This window comes from Muntiacus reevesi, chromosome 2, assembly GCF_963930625.1.
Source record: "Muntiacus reevesi chromosome 2, mMunRee1.1, whole genome shotgun sequence".
Lineage (NCBI taxonomy): Eukaryota > Metazoa > Chordata > Mammalia > Artiodactyla > Cervidae > Muntiacus > Muntiacus reevesi.
Window position 1 is genome coordinate 243,643,678 of NC_089250.1, and position 22,844 is coordinate 243,666,521.

Here is a 22,844-nt window from a genome sequence, read left to right on the forward strand (position 1 = left end):
ATTGTGCTAAGATTGCATAGCTTTTGAATATTTTAGAACCATAGAAAGATCTAAAATGAAGGCATTGGTCTCTGCCTACTGGCACCTGCAGATTGAACCTACTCTGCCCCTAAAACGTGGAGTAAATTTTCTAGAATTAGCTACTTTTTAGTGTTGGTTCTGGGATTGTTAACGTTTTGCACCCAGCTACTCATATGCTTAGGCTCCTTCCCTTCCTATTGATTCTTTTTTTTCTGAAACCGAAGTTTGAATTTCTAATTCCATGAGTTTGTATCAATGATGAGATATCTCCTGCTTTTCTTCAGCCACCAAACTTACTGAAGCTATAAGTGATGTTGGCATTGCTGTACTGGGAAGTTCAATGTCCCTCTGAACTTTGTGACTTCCTTCACTTCTTTCAAGGGTATTCCCTGCTCTCTGATTCAAGGACACATCCCAAGTCCTATTTGTGAAACTGAAACATGAAATTTGTCATGGACTAGCTCAGGTGTTTCATCACTCGCCTCCTTGATTCTGATTGAAAGGCAATCAGACAGTCTAATGCAGAGGCTGAAGGCATGAGTTTTGAAACTATCTCTGCAGATGGTTATGTGATCTTGAGTAAACCTCTTTGTGTTGCTGAGTCTTGATGTTCAGATCTCTAAAATGGGAAGTAGTTGGCATACTGGTAGTCACAGCGGTAGTTTTGTTAGAATTAAATGAAATACACATCACACGGATACACCGGGTGCATGTGTGCTGCAGTTATTATTATTTTTACATTTTTAAGGCCTAAATATATGTACTCATCTACCTCCTGTGTGTCCAGTAACTTCATCCTCATTCTTGAAAAACAATAACAATCCATATAATCTTTTAGTTTCATTGAACTGAATCTAAGTCTTGCCTTTATTCCCCATCAAAGCAGCATTAATTAAGCATCTGGTACATATTCCTATCGTATCACATGGTCTCCCACTGTACCCAGTGCACATTTTCTATTGCATGTCCCTTCTAGCAATAGGTGAGAAATAGTTATGTCCACAGGAAAACTTTTTATGGTCATTCTTTTCTGCAATAGTAATAACTTATGGAAGAAAGAGTCATTCCCTTTATCTCTTTAGCACAGTTTATTTGATGTAGTTTTGAGCTCACAGTAGATGCTGAATAAGTCCGTATTGATCAGTGAATGAATTGCTACCTGTTTCCTAGATCATGCATTAACAGGTCTTGGAATTTTAAAGATAAAACAGACTATAGACAGCATGACTTATAAGCTCTTAAAAAGGGATCAGTATATCTATTTTTTAAGTTCTGCTCCTTGTTTCATGAAAATATGGGTAAGACTCTTACATTCTTCAGATTTCAAACAACTACCATAAAAAATTGTATTATGTGAGGTTAGGTTTAGTGAATAGTTTACAGTATATTCAAACAGTTATCCCTCTTCATGTCTGTGTTGGGAATGAATTCTGATCCCAGATGTAGCTGACCCAGGAAGAGTACCACAACAAAAACACTGCTGCCTATCCAGAGAGTGAGAGAACAGAGCAGTCTGCATATGCTACATCCTTTTCAGTCCTAAGTGTTTCTATTTCAGTAATGCTGTGTTTCCAGTGTTACAATGTTTCTTTTAAAAAATGATTCCAGTTGAACTCAGAAGGATCATATAGCTTATACAAAGTTGTGTATAGCATGTGTAAGTATGGAGTTCCATATGTATCAAGTTCAACATGGAATATTTGCAGGTAGAAACAGCTTTTTCCTAGCATGGATCAGTTATCTCTACTCTTTCATTCTGCATGCCATCAACAAAAAGAGCATAAACATAATTAGAAATTCTATTAAGAATATCTTAAAACAGATTCCTTAATTTGAAAACAAAGATAATGAGGAGAGAGTAGGAAGGAGAGGTTACCAGAATTGGCCGGGTGGAAGCATTTTCAAATACAACTTCCTGCAAATCAACAAGAGGCACAGTCACAGATGTAGAGACAGCTCCTCAGAGGTCAGAACACTTTCTTCTGCCTTGGGTTTGGATATTGTGACAACTTAGTTGTGAACCAGCAGCACCATCTAGAGGTATACAGCAATCCTGCACACAAAATAATGGAGCCCAGCTATTTAAATAGAGCAATGGCCAAACCATTACTTCATTTTCCTCCCCCCGCCCAAGATATGTATATATAAAGCCTTACAGAATGCCTGTAAACAAATATCTTCCCATTCCCATCAAGAGATGACTGCAGTGTTCATTATTGGGAACATTCAAGGCTTCATTTCAGAAGCTGAAACTTCCCTTCACAACTTCCCTATTGAGAGGAAAGTAACTGACTGTCAAATCAGTTAATTCATTTCACACATTTACTGGATACCTGCCATGCCTCGGGCTTTGTGCTAGGCACTAGGGAAACACAGACACGAATACATTACTGGCTGCCCCTCTATACACCTAGCCACACATCCACACCTAACCACATGGATAAATCTTCTGTCTTATCCTTTTAAGCAGTTTTTGAGTAGTAGGAGTGGGAATCTTTCAAAGCATTCATTCAATTTAAAAAATATATGTTCTGTATAAAACCACCAAGAACTTTTACAATGAAATCATAAATTCAAATAAATTTAGAGAGATGAGGGTTCCTTATGGCCTTAGAGTGAAAGTGAAAATCGCTCAGTTGTGTCCGACTCTTTTCGACTCCATGGACTATAGCCTGCCAGGCTTCTCCTTCTGTGGCATTGACCAGGCAATTTGCATTCCCTTCTCCAGAGGATTTTCCTGACCCAAGGATTGAACCTGGGTCTCCTGCATTGCAGGGTATCAAACTCTGGTGTACGGGAGAACTCCCTAGTACACGTTTAATTATAGTCCAGGGTTGTAGACATCGAGCCCCAGATATTCTCATATTGTCAACATGTGGTATGGCCCGGAATGATTAATTAGATTTGAATGTTTATCTGGTTTCTAAATCAGGCTTTCAGAGAGAAACGCTCTAACTTTGACACACAGGGGAGCTGATTCCAGGATCATCAGTCAGAAGTGTCTTTTTAAAATTGTTTCCACATTTGTTTAACCTACCTCTGTTTATTGTTTAGACTAGATAACACCTAAGGACCACACTACTAGAGTCTGGTAGTGCCAAGTGATTAATTTACCATTCCCGTCTTGTCTTTCTCTTTGTTTTTTTATTTGGCTGCTTTGGGTCTTTTGTTGCAGCACACAGGCTCCATAGTTGTGATGCATGGGCCTAGTTGCCCCATGGCATGTGGGGTCCTAGTTCCCCCACTAGGGATCAAACCCACGTCCCTGGCATTGTGAGGTGGGTTCTCAACCACGGGACCACCAGGGAAGACCCAATCCATTCTCTATATGTCAAATGCATTAACTTTGTAACAACTTGGCCATGGCTACATATTAAAATAATTTTAAGAATCATTCTATTAAAATATAGACCTTTAAGTTTGCTTGCTGCTTGGAAGAGAAGCTATGACAAACCTAGACAGCATATTAAAAATCAGAGGCATTACTTTGCCGACAAAGGTCTGTATAGTCAAAGCTATGGTTTTTCCAGTAGTCATGTATGGATATGAGAGCTGGCCCATAAAGAAGGCTGAGCACCAAAGAACTGATGCTTTTGAACTGTGGTGTTGGAGAAGACTCTTGAGAGTCCCTTGGACTGCAAGGAAATCAAGTCAGTCAATCCTAAAGGAAATCAATACAGAATATTCATCAGAAGGACTGATCCTGTAGCTTCAATACTTTGGCCACCTGATGCGAAGAGCCAACTCATTAGAAAAGACCCTGATGCTGGGGAAGATAGAAGGCAAAAGGAGAAGGGGACAACAGAGGATGAGATGGTTGGATGGCATCACCGGCTCAATGGACATGAGTTTGGACAAGCTCAGCGATATGGTGAGGGGCAGGGAAGCCTGAAGTGCTGGAGTCCCTGAGGTTGCAAAGAGTCAGACACAACTGGGTGACTGAACAACATATTAGAATAATTTTAAGAATCATTCTATTAAAATATAGGCTTTTAAGTTTACTGTATCCACATTTTGATCTAGGTTTTATTTATCTAGAAACATAACATCTGAGAATATTTGTGTAGTGAGCCCCTTGTTAGATTTAACCGGAAATCCATTATATTAGCAAACTCACAGCTGTGAGACTGTGTGGGTGCAAGGAAGCTGAAAATTAGAAACCTGAGTGGATTTCAATACCTAATTCCACACCAAACATAGGCAAATTAGAGCTGGGGGGAAAAAAAATTCCTTCTAAGTTGAAGGCAATTTAGCTTTCACTCTTTCTCATGTTGACAGCCCCTGTTTTGAAAGATGCCCAAATGTAAATCTATGGGATTTAAACAACTAAGCTTTTTGAAAGAAACTTGTAAAATGCCTGTGATAATAAATATCTTTCATGTATCTCCTCTCCTTTGCACTTCCTTTTATTCTCATGGGAAAACGTCCCATTATATCTCATTTGAACCATTAAACTAGCCTAGTAGTGAATTACCCTGATGACATTCTCAGATCGCCAAACATTCCAAATTTAATGTCTACAGCTCCACTGTGGAGAACTTTTTACATGTCAATATGATTGTGTCCCAGGTGGCTCAAGTAGTGAAAGAATCTACCTGCCAATGCAGGAGAGGCAGGAGACATGGGTCCAATCCCTGGGGTGGAAAGATCCGCCCCAGGAGGAGGAAATGGCAACCCATTCCAGTATTCTTGCCTGGAGAGTTCCATGGATAGAGGAGCCTGGTGGGCTGCACTCCATGGGGTCGCAAACAGCTGGACATGACTAAGCATGCACCTGCATGACTGTAATCATATTATTATGATTATCACTTATATAAAATCTTTCCATAGCACAGCACTGACTTCAAAACAAATTCCAAATTGGCAGCACTCATTTGTCATTTGACCTCATGCTTCTCACCTCAAACTTTTCAAAAGTGCTGAATTCGTTACCTCCTATAAACCCTTGACACCTCTATGACTTTGCACATTGTACTTCCTGGATTGTGGTTTGTGATTGTTGCCAGGATAATCAGCTCAGCCATTACCTGCCCTCTGGAAAAGCTTTCTCAACTGCTCAGGCTGTGTTAGATGTCCCTTCTCTTGGGTTTTTTAGAAACCTATAGATTCTACCATGAGAGATGCATAGCATATAAGAAACAGATGAGGTGCTTAATTCTAATAGTCTTAAAAACCACAGGGTTTATAAGTCTTACCTGTAATTATCATTAAAATGTGAGTTCATCCAAAGCAGAGAATATCCATAATTTTATATTCTGTAATTTTGATCTCAGTGCATATATGTTTAACACATTCATGAATGCTCCTATTTACCTCCATTTACCATGTACCTCAGTTTCCATCCTGAAGCGATTGAGATGATTTTCTATAGGGTCACATTTGTTAATCAAATAATGTCATCTCTGACTCTTAACTATAGTTATTCTTAAAACATCAAGTTCCAGAAATATTAATACAAGCCTGGGGAGAGGGGAAAGTCTCAGGGAAGTTCTGGAATTGTAATGGATGGAAGATACTTTACTTTCAGAGAAATATTAGAAAACTCTTGTAGAATTAGCACATTGTTGTTTATTAGTCATTTCTTAAGTTTTGAAACAAATACAATTTTTATCTTTATTGGTATAATTTGGAACTGCAAAGAAATCACTATCTTGCTGGTGTCAAGTTTCGCTTGTTAGAATATTTGATCACTCTGGGTTAACAAAACTAGTCATAATATTGATATTGTTATTTTCATATGTTTTGTGAGAGAGCTGCCATTTCATCAGTTGAATAAGCCCTGGCTCAAATGCAGGTCAGTAAAGCAGGCAAGCCATCTTTATACTGAAAGATGAATCCTATCAATCAAAACCAATATGAGCATATGATGTAAAACTTGAACTTCCCAGTGTCTCCCCTCTGATAGATTTGGAGAGAACACAGTGGTGATAATCCCTTCACTCACTTTCTTTCATGATATATGACTCAAAGTTGACAACATTGTATATTTTATATTCTTGAGATTCCTTTTGGCTGTGAATTTGAAACTAATGTTAATTGAAATTTTCTAATATTTCTCCCTGACTTCCCATACTTTGGTCCTAAATACACTGTCAGATTTCTCAGAATTTATCCTCTTTTATTTTGTCCTCACCTTTTCCACCTTACCCCTCTCTCTGAAATGTACCTTCTATCCATTGATCCTCCTGATCAATGATTACTGTGTTTATAGAAAAACAATTTGACAATATATATGAAGACATTAAAAATGTTCAAATGCTTCTCATTTTTAATTCTCAGGAATCTATTCTTTTATAATATGAGGTAAAAGTGTTCATCGCTCAGTGTTGTCTGACTCTGCGACCCCATAGACTATAGCCTGCCATACTCCCCTGTCCATTGAATTTCCCAGGAAAAGAATACTGGAGTGGGTTGCCATTCCCTTCTCCATGGGATCTTCCCAACCCAGGGAATCAAACTCAGGGTTTCCTGCACTGCAGGCAGATTCTTTACCATCTGAGCCACAAAGGAAGCCCCAAATAATATGGATACAGGAAAATCTTTGAATAACAGAGACTTGAATGACAGTTTAAGTTATAAAACAGTTTATAAATTGGAAACAATGAAAGAGTAATGGTGTATTAAATAATTATCAATTCTCAGAGTAGAAAGCTATAAAGTTACTAGAATCTTGTCTATAAAAAATTTGTCATAAAATTGCCAAAGTAAACTGGAGAAAAGGAGACAAGGTGTAGGAGTATCTTAATTTAACAAGAATAGAATATAGCACACAAATATAATAGAGTAGAATAGATACCAGCAACTTGTAAAATAGTGCTGAAGAATATGACAATGCTTACCTACCCACATTTTCTATAATGAACATTTATTATCCTTCTAATGATTGAAAGGAAACAAAGTAAGCACGACTAAGAAACCAACATACAGAGTGATATGGCTTTAGACATTTTGCTGTTGTAGGATCATAGCATTCAAGTTAACATCATATTTGGATGTTGTGTCCTAGAACTTAGAAGGATTTTAAGATCTATTGATAAACTGATCTGTCTACCTACCTATTTATATGTATTAACACCTATTTTGTTATATGTATTAACACCTATTTGTTATATGTATTAACACCACATACCTGTTTTGAACCATTCATTAGGCATTGTTTTTGCCAAACTTTGCCATTTGTTAAGATGTCTTTATAATACTTGTTTCATCTCATAGAGCTGGAAGTTTATCAGATGAAAAGGGGGGCAACACATCAGGAATTATAAAAGGGGTTATAAAGAAGACTGGGTTAAGAAAAAAAGTGAACACAGATAAAAGTTCGTGGCATAGAAGAAATCTTTCATCAATCAATGAAAATTATATCCCCTTGCTAGTTGGGCCCAGTGTATATTTAGGATCCAGGGCATTTTTCCATAACCAGGCAGGGAGCAGGCATTAAATAATAATAGCAATTTAAATATATTCCAGATCCTGATTCTTGGGAGATACTGTTCTATTTCCTTTATTTTATTGTATGTGCCTTTCTTATGGTAACCTGATGTCATGGATACATGAATGGAATTAGTTGAGGATTTTTCCTTCCGAGTTTGGCATGATAATACTGTCTCACGAGGTATCTTTCAGAATCTCAAAAAATAAGAAAAGAGATGTACATCAATAGAAATGAAAAATGGAATGATACAGGTACTTTGTTAGTGTAGATTCTGAGAACTTGAAGTAATATTATATTCATCGTTTATTTTCATCCTCATAGAAACCTTAAAAGGAAAACATGGAGGATTTAAATGCACATTTTAACAATTTGAAAACTGTTCCTAATTGGTTTACTGAAGGCTCACGAATCAGTCATGGTGGCTGCAGTGTTCTGTTAGTAGAAGTAATAATTGTATAGTAATAATCATAGCAGTAGTAGTGATGATAACCAGAGGAGAGTGCTTAATATTTGCTAAGCCCTGTTAGCAACTTAAGTTACATGTGGTTATTATTCCCATGGTGCCAGTGACTAAGCAAAAGCACAAGGAGTTTGAATGAAATATGCAAATCTACCTAGATTTATTTATAGCAGGATTCAAAGCCAAGCATTTTGATCCTAGAACCTCTGATATGTTACCTCTCCAGAAATGATGGGCTTACAATAAAACTTCAGTCTAAGACACAGTAGAATGTCACAGTGAAATAAAACTGCAGGAAAGATAGCTTAATGGATACAAGTGTGCACTCTGGAGTCAGACTACACAGGTTTGCAATCAAGGGGCTACTTATGTGTGACTTTGGACCAATGGGACTATTTTTTGCAACTGTAGTTTCCTCATCTGTAAAATAGTGATGACTGTATAAGAATGATATGAAGACTGGGTGATATAATCCACATTAATAGCTGACATAAATGATGGGTGTGTTTCAACAAATATTATCATGATGAGCTTAACACATGCAATTAACCTGAGGCTAGAGGCAATGTGGTTATTTATTTTCCACACTTTCTTCTTCTTCTCTCTTTTTTTTTATTTTTATTTTTTTTTTTTTTATTTTTTTTTTTTTTGGTTTTTTTTTTTTTTTTTTTTTTTTTTAAATATTATTTTATTAGTTGGAGGCCAATCACTTTATAACATTTCAGTGGGTTTTGTCATACATTGACATGAATCAGCCATATAGTTACACGTATTCCCCATCCCGATCCCCCCTCCCACCTCCCTCCCCACCCGACTCCTCAGGGTCCTCCCAGTGCACCAGGCAAGAGCACCTGACTCATGCATCCCACCTGGGCTGGTGGTCCGTTTCACCATAGATAGTATACATGCTGTTCTTTCAAAACATCCCACCCTCACGTTCTCCCCCAGAGTTCAAAAGTCTGTTCTGTACTTCTGTGTCTCTTTTTCTGTTTTGCATATAGGGTTATCGCCACCATCTATCTAAATTCCGTATATATGTGTTAGTATACTGTAATGTTCTTTATCTTTCTGGCTTACTTCACTCTGTATAATGGGCTCCAGTTTCATCCATCTCATTAGAACTGATTCAAATGAATTCTTTTTAACGGCTGAGTAATATTCCATGGTGTATATGTACCACAGCTTCCTTATCCATTCATCTGTTGATGGGCATCTGGGTTGCTTCCATGTCCTGGCTATTATAAACAGTGCTGCGATGAACATTGGGGTGCACGTGTCTCTTTCAGATCTGGATTCCTCAGTTTGTATGCCCAGAAGTGGTATTGCTGGGTCATATGGCAGTTCTATTTCCAGTTTTTTAAGAAATCTCCACACTGTTTTCCATAGTGGCTGTACTAGTTTGCATTCCCACCAACAGTGTAAGAGGGTTCCCTTTTCTCCACACCCTCTCCAGCATTTATTGCTTGTAGACTTTTGGATAGCAGCCATCCTGACTGGCGTGTAATGGTACCTCATTGTGGTTTTGATTTGCATTTCTCTGATGATGAGTGATGTTGAGCATCTTTTCATGTGTTTGTTAGCCATCTGTATGTCTTCTTTGGAGAAATGTCTGTTTAGTTCTTTGGCCCATTTTTTGATTGGGTCGTTTATTTTTCTGCAATTGAGCTTCAGGAGTTGCTTGTATATTTTTGAGATTAATCCTTTGTCTGTTTCCTCATTTGTTATTATTTTCTCCCAATCTGAGGGCTGTCTTTTCACCTTACTTATAGTTTCCTTTGTTGTGCAAAAGCTTTTAATTTTCATTAGGTCCCATTTGTTTATTTTTGCTTTTATTTCCAATATTCTGGGAGGTGGGTCATAGAAGATGTTGCTGTGATTTATGTCGGAGAGTGTTTTGCCTATGTTCTCCTCTAGGAGTTTTATAGTTTCTGGTCTTACATTTAGATCTTTAATCCATTTTGAGTTTATTTTTGTGTATGGTGTTAGAAAGTGATCTAGTTTCATTCTTTTACAAGTGGTTGACCAGTTTTCCCAGCACCACTTGTTAAAGAGATTGTCTTTTTTCCATTGTATATCCTTGCCTCCTTTGTCAAAGATGAGGTGTCCATAGGTTCGTGGATTTATCTCTGGGCTTTCTATTCTGTTCCATTGATCTATATTTCTGTCTTTGTGCCAGTACCATACTGTCTTGATGACTGTGGCTTTGTAGTAGAGTCTGAAGTCAGGCAGGTTGATTCCTCCAGTTCCTTTCTTCTTTCTCAAGATTACTTTGGCTATTCGAGGTTTTTTGTATTTCCATACAAATTGTGAAATTATTTGTTCTAGTTCTGTGAAAAATACCGTTGGTAGCTTGATAGGGATTGCATTGAATCTATAGATTGCTTTGGGTAGAATAGCCATTTTGACAATATTGATTCTTCCAATCCATGAACACGGTATGTTTCTCCATCTGTTTGTGTCCTCCTTGATTTCTTTCATCAGTGTTTTATAGTTTTCTATGTATAGGTCTTTTGTTTCTTTAGGTAGATATACTCCTAAGTATTTTATTCTTTTTGTTGCAATGGTGAATGGTATTGTTTCCTTAATTTCTCTTTCTGTTTTTTCATTGTTAGTGTATAGGAATGCAAGGGATTTCTGTGTGTTAATTTTATATCCTGCAACTTTACTATATTCATTGATTAGCTCTAGTAATTTTCTGGAAGAGTCTTTAGGGTTTTCTATGTAGAGGATCATGTCATCTGCAAAGAGCGAGAGTTTCACTTCTTCTTTTCCTATCTGGATTCCTTTTATGTCTTTTTCTGCTCTGATTGCTGTGGCCAAAACTTCGAACACTATGTTGAATAGTAGTGGTGAGAGTGGGCATCCTTGTCTTGTTCCTGATTTCAGAGGAAATGCTTTCAATTTTTCACCATTGAGGGTGATGCTTGCTGTGGGTTTGTCATATATAGCTTTTATTATGTTGAGGTATGTTCCTTCTATTCCTGCTTTCTGGAGAGTTTTAATCATAAATGAGTGTTGAATTTTGTCAAAGGCTTTCTCTGCATCTATTGAGATAATCATATGGTTTTTATCTTTCAATTTGTTAATGTGGTGTATTACGTTGATTGATTTGCGGATATTAAAGAATCCTTGCATTCCTGGGATAAAGCCCACTTGGTCATGGTGTATGATTTTTTTAAAATGAAAACACAACAACCCAAAACCTATGGGACACTGTAAAAGCAGTGCTAAGGGGAAGGTTCATAGCATTACAGGCACACATCAAGAAACAAGAAAAAAGCCAAATAAATAACGTAACTCTACACCTAAAGCAATTAGAGAAGGAAGAAATGAAGAACCCCAGGGTTAGCAGAAGGAAAGAAATCTTAAAAATTAGGGCAGAAATAAATGCGAAAGAAACTAAAGAGACCATAGCAAAAATCAACAAAGCTAAAAGCTGGTTTTTTGAAAAAATAAACAAAATTGACAAACCATTAGCAAGACTCATTAAGAAACAAAGAGAGAAGAACCAAATTAACAAAATAAGAAATGAAAAGGGTGAGATCACAACAGACAACACTGAAATCCAAAGGATCATAAGAGACTACTACCAGCAGCTCTATGCCAATAAAATGGACAACTTGGATGAAATGGACAAATTCTTAGAAAAGTATAACTTTCCAAAACTGAACCAGGAAGAAATAGAAGATCTTAACAGAGTCATCACAAGCAAGGAAATCGAAACTGTAATCAGAAATCTTCCAGCAAACAAAAGCCCAGGACCAGATGGCTTCACAGCTGAATTCTACCAAAAATTTAGAGAAGAGCTAACACCTATCTTACTCAAACTCTTCCAGAAAATTGCAGAAGAAGGTAAACTTCCAAACTCATTCTATGAGGCCACCATCACCCTAATTCCAAAACCAGACAAAGATGCCACAAAAAAAGAAAACTACAGGCCAATATCACTGATGAACATAGATGCAAAAATCCTTAACAAAATTCTAGCAAACAGAATCCAACAACATATTAAAAAAATCATACACCATGACCAAGTGGGCTTTATCCCAGGAATGCAAGGATTCTCTCTTTTTTTTTAAACAGGTGACTCTTTTTAAAAATTTTATTTAACTCTGGCTGTGCTGGGTCTTTGCTGCTGCACAGTCTTTTCTCTAGCTGTGGAAAGTAGGGGCTACTCTCTACTTGCAGTGCGCAGGCTTCTCATTGTGGTGGCGTCTTTCGTTGCAGAGCACAGGCTGTATGCCATGCAGGCTAGCAGTGCGCTAGTAGTGCGCTTCGCGGGCTCTGGAGCACAGGCTCTATAGTTGTAGCACATGGGCTTAGTTGCTCCGTAGCATGTGGGGGCTTCCTGGATCAGAGATTGAACCCAGGTCTCCTGCGTTGGCAGGCAGATTCTTTACCACTGAGCCACCAGAAAAGCCCCTTATTCTCCATTCTTAACAAAGCATATAGACATGGTAAGTATAAAATAAATGGATGTGAAAATGTCTACAGTTGGAAAAGATACTGCTATAGAAATGGCTGTAGAGTTTACTGTCAAAGTTCAGTTAAGTCCATATGTAGAGGCATATAGACAACCAAGTGATGGCTTCTGGAGGGGAGCAGTCACCTAAGCCTTGAGTGTGTAGGGGAGAAGTCTAACAGGTGTGGAGTGCTGTGGCATTGTCCTGTGGCATTCTGTGTCACACCTATCATAGCAATTATTCCACTTTACTGCAACTGCCTTTTCCTCTCCCTCACTAGACGCTATGTGTAGTTACTGGCTTGCATATTGACTGGAAGCAAGCTGACATTTTAATAATTTACCAAATAGATGAAAGACACACTTGCCAGTGGACTAGTAGAGCTTAGGTTGAGAAGCACTGCTGAGACCTTTCTATGTCTTGCATTAGGAGTCATGGTGGCAGGTGGAAAGCCTGCCCAACATGGCACCTGGTATTCATTAGAGACTTTCCAGAGAAGGTGATTCTTAGTTGAATTTTTTTAAGTATTTATTTGGCTGTGCCAGGGCTTTACTGTGGCATGTGGGATCTAGTTCCTTCATCAGGGATCAAACCGGGGCATTCCACACTCCGAACAAGTGTGGAGTCTTAGCCATTGGATGAAGCCCCTCAGTTGATTTTTGAAAGGAGAAGAGAGGTTTGGAAGATATTGCAAGCAGGACATATGAAGATGGCATTGGAGTAGGTGGACATGGAGTACATCTCTCTCCACAGATACACAAGAAATCCACCCTGAGACCCAGAAGTGCATGCAGAACACTAGCTGAGAGTGGACAGGAGTACCTGAACACTGGAAAAGAATATATAGAACCATGCAAAACTCAGTAGGATGAAGGAACTAGGGGGAGAAACAGGAGTGTTAGTAGGACTGGACCTGCCCTCAGCAGGTGGGGGAACTGAAGCAGGAGTCTGATCCCCACATTGGGGTAATTGTCTGAGTCAGAGGAGAAACATTTAAGGCTGAGAGTTAAACAGCTGATCTGTGACAACCTAAAGGGCATGAGAATCAGACAGTCCTTGCCACAGCTATACATATCCCAGACAGGAATACTGGTCCCCTGGAAGGCGCAGCGGTTGGGAGCTGGAGTTTGGGGAGTGTGGAGTGTGGAGTGATCCCAGGGTGAGAGCTGCTGTTGACTGTGGAGAGATGGATTGAGGGGATGTGAAGGAGGAAATTGTTGTGGGAAATGCCTGTGGAGGAAAGCCAGGCAGTCATGGAAACAAGGCAATACTGCTGAGTCATGTGTAGAGGGTGGACCCATCACCATAGCCTCTCTCTCCCCACACACCAGCATCAGCAGTTGAACAGTAGAGAGGCAGCCCATCAAACGCCTGATGCACTGAACTATAGAGTAGGACTCCACCCAGGGCTCCCCTTTAAGTGCCTGATGCGCCCGATGTACAGACTAGGACTCCAGCCAGGGGCCCCTCTATGTGCCTGAACAGGTGGAGATATGGAGAAAGACTGGCCTTCTGATCACCAGCTACAAGAGGCTCGAATAAAGGCTCTGTTAAGGCATAACTCCTGCTGTGGAGGCAGTCCGTGTCCCTGCACAGTTGGTGCCTCCAGGGTCCCCACAAGCCAAGCAGCTGTGCCACCTTCACCTCAACACTCACTGGGGCAGAGCTGCCACAGGAAAAAAAGTCTTGTGTCAATGCATGCCGGGTCACTTCGGTCGTGTCTGACTCTGCGACCCTGTAGACTGGCCTGCCAAGCTTCTCTGTCAGAGAAGGGGTTCTCCAGGCAAGAATACTAGAGCGTTTTGGTCAATTCTGGTTGTCATACCCTTCTAGAGCACTATATTTCCTGCTGCCCTAGCTGCCAATCCCCCTGAGTACCTGGTGCTGCCAGAACCCCTGTGGCCCAAGCAGGTGCATCACCTCCACACCTGGCCCTCACAGGGGCAAACCCGAGTCCTCCAGGGCAGCCTCAGGAGCAAACCCCAGTGGACGACCCACATGCAGAGGTGGAGATAAAGCCACAATTGAAACCCAGGGGCAGTGTGGCTAAGGAAGAAAACCCAGAACCTTTCCACCAGCTGTACAAGCTGCAGATTAAATCCACATGATCAACTAGGCAGACTCTGTGTCTATGGGATATATAAAAGGCCATTGAGAGATTTGACAAAAGAAAACACACTAGTTCTGACAGCTGTATACATTGGAGGCAAGAACACACAGAAGTAGGACCAGATTAGGATCTGAGCTGCCCCCAGAGCAGGTCCAGAGATCAGCACAGTGCTGGCGGGCATCCTAGGGAGATAAGATAGACTGTGACTTCCAGCGAGGCAAAGGACTCTGACAGCAGTGACTCAAGAAAAGCATTTATTATTCTTATTTTTTGACCTGTTCTGTAGTTTCTTTTGGATTATTTTTCATTTTCTTTTCCTCCCCTCTGTTGTAGTTGTTGATTTTATTGGCACTAAGAAACCCAATTAAACTTTTGAGCTTTTTTTTTTTTCCTCAGTCACATTTTTTATTGTTGTTATATATCTCTGTCTCTACATTGGGTTTTTGCAGTTCTGTGGAGTTTTCCATTTTTTTCTTTTTTTTTTTTTAATTTTAATTTTTTATTTTTTAAACCTATTATTATTTTTTCTACATTTGTTCCTTTGTTTTCTTTTTCTACTGTTCTTTTCCCCTTGCAGTTAATCTTTAGCATATATAAATCTTCTTTATCTACTGCTAATTAACTTTGCATATCTATTCTTTCTTTCTTTTCTTTCTCTACTTTCCTCTCAACTTATTTGTTGGTTTTATTTTCATTGCTTTATTTCCCAATTGGTACCTCACTTTAGTGTATTGTTTTCCAGTTTGTGCTTTAGTTAGTTTTGTTCTGGCAGTTATAATTTTTGGTTCCCTTCATTCACTGGGTCAATTTATTGTACTTTATTTTTGTTGGACTATTTTAATTTTGCTTATGGGTGTATATGTGTATGTGTATATTCAGTCATACTTTTTATTTTTGTTATAAACCCCTGCCTCTACATTGGGCTTTTGCAGTTCTGTGGTGGTTTCCTTTTTTTTTTTTTTTTCTTTTCTTTTTTCTTTCTTTCTTCCATATTTTTTTTTCATTTTCTCTTTTTTATAATTTTAATTTTAAATTTTTTAATCCTATTATATTTTTTCTACATGAATTCCTTTGTTTGCCTTTCCTACTGTTCTTTTCCCCTTGCAGTTAATCTTTGATGTATATAAATCTTCTTCATCTACCTCTATTTAACTTTGCATATCTATTTTCTTTCTTTTCTTTCCTCTCAACACACTTGTTTTGTTTTCATTGCTTTATTCCCCACTTGGCACCTTGCTTTGGTTTTGTTTCCAGTTTGTGCTTTAGTTAGTTTTGTTCTTAACTGTTAAATATAATTTTTTATTTACTTTGTTCACCAGATCAATCTGCTGTATTTTTGTTGGACTGTTTTCACTTTGCTCATGGGTATATATGTGTATGTGTATATTCCATTATTTTAATTATTATTTGCCTGATTTTGTAACTGCCATTTGTCTGGGGTTCATCTTTGGTTTCTCATTTTGGTTATTTGTTTTAATCTCATTTAATGCCATAAAAAACCACTTGTGGAATCTTCATTCCTGACCAGACATCAAGCCCTGAGCCTTTGGAGTGGGAGCATTGACTCCAAGACCCTAAACTACCAGAGAACTAACCCTAGGGAGTATCAAATAGTTAAAACTCACACAAAGGAAACCACTTGAATACAAGACCCAGCATCACCCAACCACCAGTAGCACCCTATACAGGACCTCTCATCTAAACAGCAAACAAAACAAAAATACACGCCAAAACATCAGCAAACAGGATTACCAACTCACTCAGCCTTGCCCATCAGAAGAAAAACAAACAAAAACTCAGCATAGATCTCACCCTACAAACCACTGGAACAACCTGAGGAAGGCAGAAACCAAAAGGAAGAAAGAATTCAAACTTCTTCAAGGAAAGAATTCAACTTTCCTTGAAATCTGGGAAAAGGAGACCTCAAACACAATAAATTAAAAAATAATAATAATGAAAAGGCAAGGAAATACCACACAAATGAAGGAACAAACTAGAAATATAGAAGTCCAAATAAATGAGGAGGAAATAGGCACACTACCTGAAAAAGAATTCAGAATAATGATAATAAAGATGATCAGAAACCTTAAATAAAAAGAGAAAATGGAAAAATCAATTAACAAAGACCAAGAAAAATTAAAGAATAAGCATAGAGACAAACTACACAATTACTTAAATTAAAAATACTCTAGAAGGAATCAATAGCAGAATATCTGAAGCAGAAAAACAAATCCGTGAGGTGAAAGATAAAATGGTGGCAATAACTTCTGAAGAGCAGAATAAAGTAAAAAGAATCAAAAGAACTGAGGACCATCTCAGAGACATCTGGGACCATAATTAAACACACCAACATTTGAATTATAGGGGTCCCAGAAGAAGAAGAGAAAAAGAAAGTGTGTGAGAAAATTTTTGAAGTTTAAAATTTCCCCAACATGGAAAAGGAAACAGCCAATCAAGTCCAAGAGGCACAAAGAGTGCCATATAGGATAAACCCAAAGAGAAACATGCCAAGTCACATACTAATCAAACTAACAAGGACTACACACAAAGAAAGAATATTAAAATCAGCAAGGGAGAAGCAACAAGTAACATACAAAGGAAACCCCATACACTTAACAACTGATCTTTCAGCAGAAACTCTGCAGGCCAGAAGGGAATGGCAGGATATATTTAAAGTACTGAAAGGAAAAAATCTACTACCAAGATTACTGTACCTGGCAAGGATCTCCTTCAAAACTGATGGAGAAATTAAAAGTTTTTAAGACAATTAAAAGTTAAGAGGATTCAGTACCACCAAACCAGCTTTACAACAAATGTTAAATGGGCTTATATAGACAAGAAATACAAGAGAAGGAAAAAGATCTACAAAATCAACCCCAAATAATTAAGAAAATGGCAATAGGAAAATATATATATATATATATATATATATAGATATATAGATATATAGATATATAGATATAAATAGTTACTTTATTTTTTTTCCCAATTGTTACTTTAAATGTAAATGGGTTAAATGCTTCAACCAAAAGACACAGACTGGCTGAAGGGATACAAAAACAAGATGCATATATATGGTGTCTATAAGAAACCCACTTCAGACCTCGAGACACATATAGACTGAAAGTGAGAGGATGGTAAAATATATTCCATGCAAATGGGAAGCAAAAGAAAGCTGGAGTAGCAATCCTCATATCAGACAAAATAGACCTTACAATAAAGAAGATTACAAGAGATAAGGAAGGACACTGCAAATGACCAGGGGATCAATCTCAGAGGGAGGCATAACAAAGGTAAGATTCTATGCACCCAACACAGAAGCACCTCTATACATAAGACAAACACAGACATAAAAGAAGAAATTGACAGTAACACAATAATAGTAGGAGACTTTAACACTCCTCTCACACCAATGGACAGATCATCAAAACAGAAAACTAATAAGGAAACACAATTCTTAAATGATACATTAGTTGAGATGTATCTCATTGACATCTTCAGGACATTCCATCAAAATGCAAAAGAATACACCTTCTCAAATGCACATGGAACATTCTCCAGGACAGACCACATCTTGCATCACAAATCAAACCTCAGTAAATTTAGGAAAATTGAAATCATATCAAGCATCTTCTCTGACCACAACGCTATGAGACTAGATATCAATTAAAAGAAAAAGAAAAAAACTGTAAGAAACACAAACACATGGAGATTAAACAACACATCTAAATACAGAACAGGTTAATGAAGAAATCAATGGGAAATCAAAAAATTTCTAGAAACAAATGACAATGAAAACACGGCAACTCAAAACCTATGGGGTGCAGCAAAAACAGTTCTAAGAAGGAAGTTTACAGCAATACAATCCTACCTCAAGAAGCAAGAAAAACATCAAATAGGCAACCTAACTTTGCACCTAAAACAATTGGAAAAAGAACAACAAAAAAAAAAAATTAGTAGAAGGAAAGAAATCATCAAGATTCAAGCAGAAATTTAAAAGAAGTGAAAGAAGCAATATTAAAGATTAATAAAACAACAATCTGGTTCTTTGAGAAGGTAAACATAATTGACAAGCTTTTAGTGAGACTCATCAAGAAAAAAAGAGAGAAAAATCTAATCAACAAAATTAGAAATGAAAAAGGAGAAGTTACAACAGACAATGCAGAAATACAAAGGATTATAAAAGACTATTATGAACAACTATATGGCAATAAAATCGATAACCTTGAAGAAAAGGACAGATTCTTAGAAAGTTCAGTCTTCCAAGACTGAACCAGGAAGAAATAGAAATTTTGAACAACCCAATTACAAGCAATGAAATTGAAGCTGTGATCAAAAATCTCCCAAAAAACAAAAACCCAGGACCAGATGGCTTCACAAGAGAATTCTATCAAACATTTAGAGAAGAGTGAATGCCTATCCTTCTAAACTCTCCCAAAAAACTGCAGAGGAAGGAACACTTCCAAACTCATCCTATGAGGCCACCATAACCCTGATACCAAAACCAGACAAATACAGCAGAAAAAAAGAAAACTTCAGGTCAATATCACTGATGAACATAGATGCAAAAATCCTCGACAAAGTTTTAGAAAACAGAATTCAACAACATATCAAAAAGCTCACACACCATGATCAAGTTGGATTCATTCCAGAGATGCAAGGATTCTTTAGATAAAAACTATATGATAATTGCAATAGATGCAGAAAAAGACTTTGATAAAATTTGGCACTCATTTATGATTTAAACTCTTCAAACAACGGGTGTAGAAGGAATCTACCTCAAAGGCCATATATGATAAGCCTACAGCAAACATTATTCTCAATGGTGAAAAACTGAAAAGTATTCCCCCTAAGATCAGGAATAAGACAAGGGTGTCCACTTTCATCACTGTTATTCAACATAGTTCTGGAAGTCCTAGCTACTGCAATCAGAGAAGAAAAAGAAATAAATGAATCCAGATCAGAAAAGAAGTAAAGCTCACTGTTTGCAGATGACATGATACTGTACATAGAAAACCCTAAAGATAGTATCAGAAAATTATAAGAGCTAATAAGTGATTTTAGCAAAGTTGAAGGATACAAAATCAGTACACAAAAGTTATTTACATTTCTATATACTAACAATGAAAAATCAGAAATAGAAATTTATGAAACAATCCCATTCTCCATCGCAACAAAAAGAATTAAATATCTACGAATAAACTTACCTAAGGAGACAAAATAACTCTACACAGAAAATTATGAGACACTATGAAAGATATCAAAGATGACATAAACAGATGGAGAGATATTCCATGTTCCTGTGGAGGAAGAATCAATATTGTGAAAATGGCAGTACTACCAACTGCAATCTACAGATTCAACGTGATCTCTATCAAATTACCAATGGCATTTTTCACAGGTCTAGAACAAAAAGTTTCACAATTCATATGGAAACACAAAAGACCCCGAATAGCCAAAGCAGTCTTGAGAAAGAAGAATGGAGCTGAAGGAATCAACCTTCCTGACTTCAGATTATCCTATAAAGCTACAGTCATCAAGACAGTATGGTACTGGCACAAAAACAGAAATATAGAACAATGGAACAAGATAGAAAGCCCAGAAATAACCCCATGCACCTATGGGTACCTTATTTTAGACAAAGGCAAGACAATGGGGCAAAGACAGCCTCTTCAGTAAATAGTACTGGGAACATGGGACAGCTGCTTATAAAAGAATGAAATTAGAACACTTCCTAACACCATCCACAAAGATATGCTCAAAATGCATTAAAGACCTAAATGTAAGACCAGAAACTATAAAACTCTTAGAGGAAAACATAGGCAGAACACTCAATGACATAAATCAAAGCAAGATCCTCTATGAGTAACGGAAACAAAAATAAAAGTAAACAAGTGGGACCTGATTAAACTGAAAAGCTTTTGCACAGTAAAGGAAACTATGAGCAAGTTGAAAAGACAACCCTCAGAATGGAAGAAAATAATAGCAAATGAAACAACTGACAAATTAATTTCCAAAATATACAAGCAGCTCATGCAACTCAATACCAGAAAAACAAACAACCCAATCAAAAAGTGGGGAAAAAACCTAAACAGACATTTCTCCAAAGAAGACACACAGATGGCTAACAAACACATGAAAAGATGCTCAACATTGCTTATTATTAGAGAAATGCAAATTACAACTATAATGAGATATCACCTCACACAGTTCAGAATGGCCCTCATCAAAAAGTCTACAAACAATAAATGCTGGAGAGGGTGTGGAGAATAGGAAACACTCCTGCATTGTTGGTGGGAATGTAAATTGATACAGCAACAATGGAAGACAGTATGGAGATTCCTTAAAAAATAAGGAATAAAACCACCATGTTTGTGTGTGTTGGTTGCTTACTCGTGTCCAATTCTTTGGAACCCCATATAGCCTGCAGCCCACCAGGCCCCTCCATCTATGGGATTCTCCAGGCAAGGACATTGGAGTGAGTTGCCATTTCCTTCTCCAACAGGAACTATGGAAAGAAAGAAATTGAAATCACTCAGTTGTGTCCGACTCTTTGCGATCCCATGGACTGTAACCTACCAGGCTCATCCATCCATGGAATTTTCCAGGCAAGAATACTGAAGTGGGTTGCCATTTCTTCCTCCACCATATGCCCCAGCAATCTCACTCCTAGGCATATACCCTGAGGAAACCAAAATTGAAAAAGACACATGTATCCCATTGTTCATTGCTGCACTCTTTACAATAGCTAGAACATGGAAGCAACCTCGATGTCCATTGACAGATGAATGGATAAGTAAGTTGTGGTATATATACACAATGGAATATTATTCAGCCATAAAAAGGAATGCACTTGAGTCAGTTCTAATGAAGTGGATGAACCTAAAACCTATCATACAGAGTGAACTAAATCAGAAAGTGAAAGATAAATATTGTATTCTAACGCATATATATGAAATCTAGAAAAATGTACTGAAGAATTTATTTACAGGGCAAGAATGGAGAAAGAGACATAGAGAATAGACTTACGGACATGAGGAGAGGGTGAGGTGTATGGAAAGAGGAACGTGGAAACTTGCACTACCATATGTAAAATAGATAGCCAATGAGAAATTGCTGTATGGCTCAGGAAACACAAACAGGGGCTCTGTATCAACCTAGAGGAGTGGGATTGGGAGGGAGTTTCAAAAAGGAGGAGATATCTATGTATATACACATACCTATGGCTGATTAATTCAAGGTTTGACAGAAAACAGCAAAATTCTGTAGAGCAGTTATCCTTCAGTAAAAAGTAGACTAAAAAATATATTGCAGGTAGAAAGGCAAAAATGGAACTTCGTCAAGAATGGATAATCTGGAGTTTGCTACCAGCATGTGTGTGTGTGCCTTTAGTATGGAGTCCACACTGGAAAAATACCCTGAGATAGGGCATGCAGCTGAGGAATAATGTAGGCACAGGACAGATCACAAAGAACCAAAGATGCTCTGTACCAATGAGAAAAGGCAAAACTCCTACTGCTAAAAAAGTTTGCTCAACAACTATACCCACCCTCACAGTTCTTTATACAAGAGAGATGGGCAGGAAAATTTTCTTTAAAAAAAAAAAAACAACCAAAAAAACAAAAATGAATTTACCAGGTGATTCTGACTTGAGGATCATGTTTGAAAAGTACTGCCTTATGAGGCTTTTAAAAGAGCAGTTGTTAATATTAGCTGGTTTTACTCCCTTTGAATATTCCAAAGCTGTGCCCCTCCCTATGCATACCCATAATTAATCCTTTTGTAAATCTTGTACAATTTGTGTCTTTTAAAAATGTTTTCTGAATGCTATACACTGGGTTCCTTTTGCAATATCCTCTCTATTTATATAATTCCTCAGTACAGGAAGTTCTTTTTCTTACCAAGTTTCCCATAAGGAAAAGCTTGACTCATTCTTACCCCCCTCTCACAGCCCTTTGACTTATCTAAGCTTTTAAGTCTCAATCGAAACTGGCCTCAAATGCTATCTCTGCAAATAACCTGACCTTGCCAATCACTCTTCCTCCTTTTGGATAACATGTGACCCTTCTCACTCCTCCTCACCTGCTGCCTTTGACAATCTCACTGGAGGTTTCCCTCGGACTTTGTTCCTCAACCCAGAAATTTCCCACCCAGTTCTGTACTTTTCCCATTTCCCAGGGTGACAAGCACTCTGTGCTACCTGACTATATTAAGAATGAAATGATCTCCACTTGAAGGAGAGACACATGATGGCATGACATTCAAATGAATAAGGGTGGTAGAGGTGAGGCTTCAAAGACACAGTCCAGTCTGCAGACTTCCTTGACAATATAGGTTATTCAATCAGAACAAGTTTAA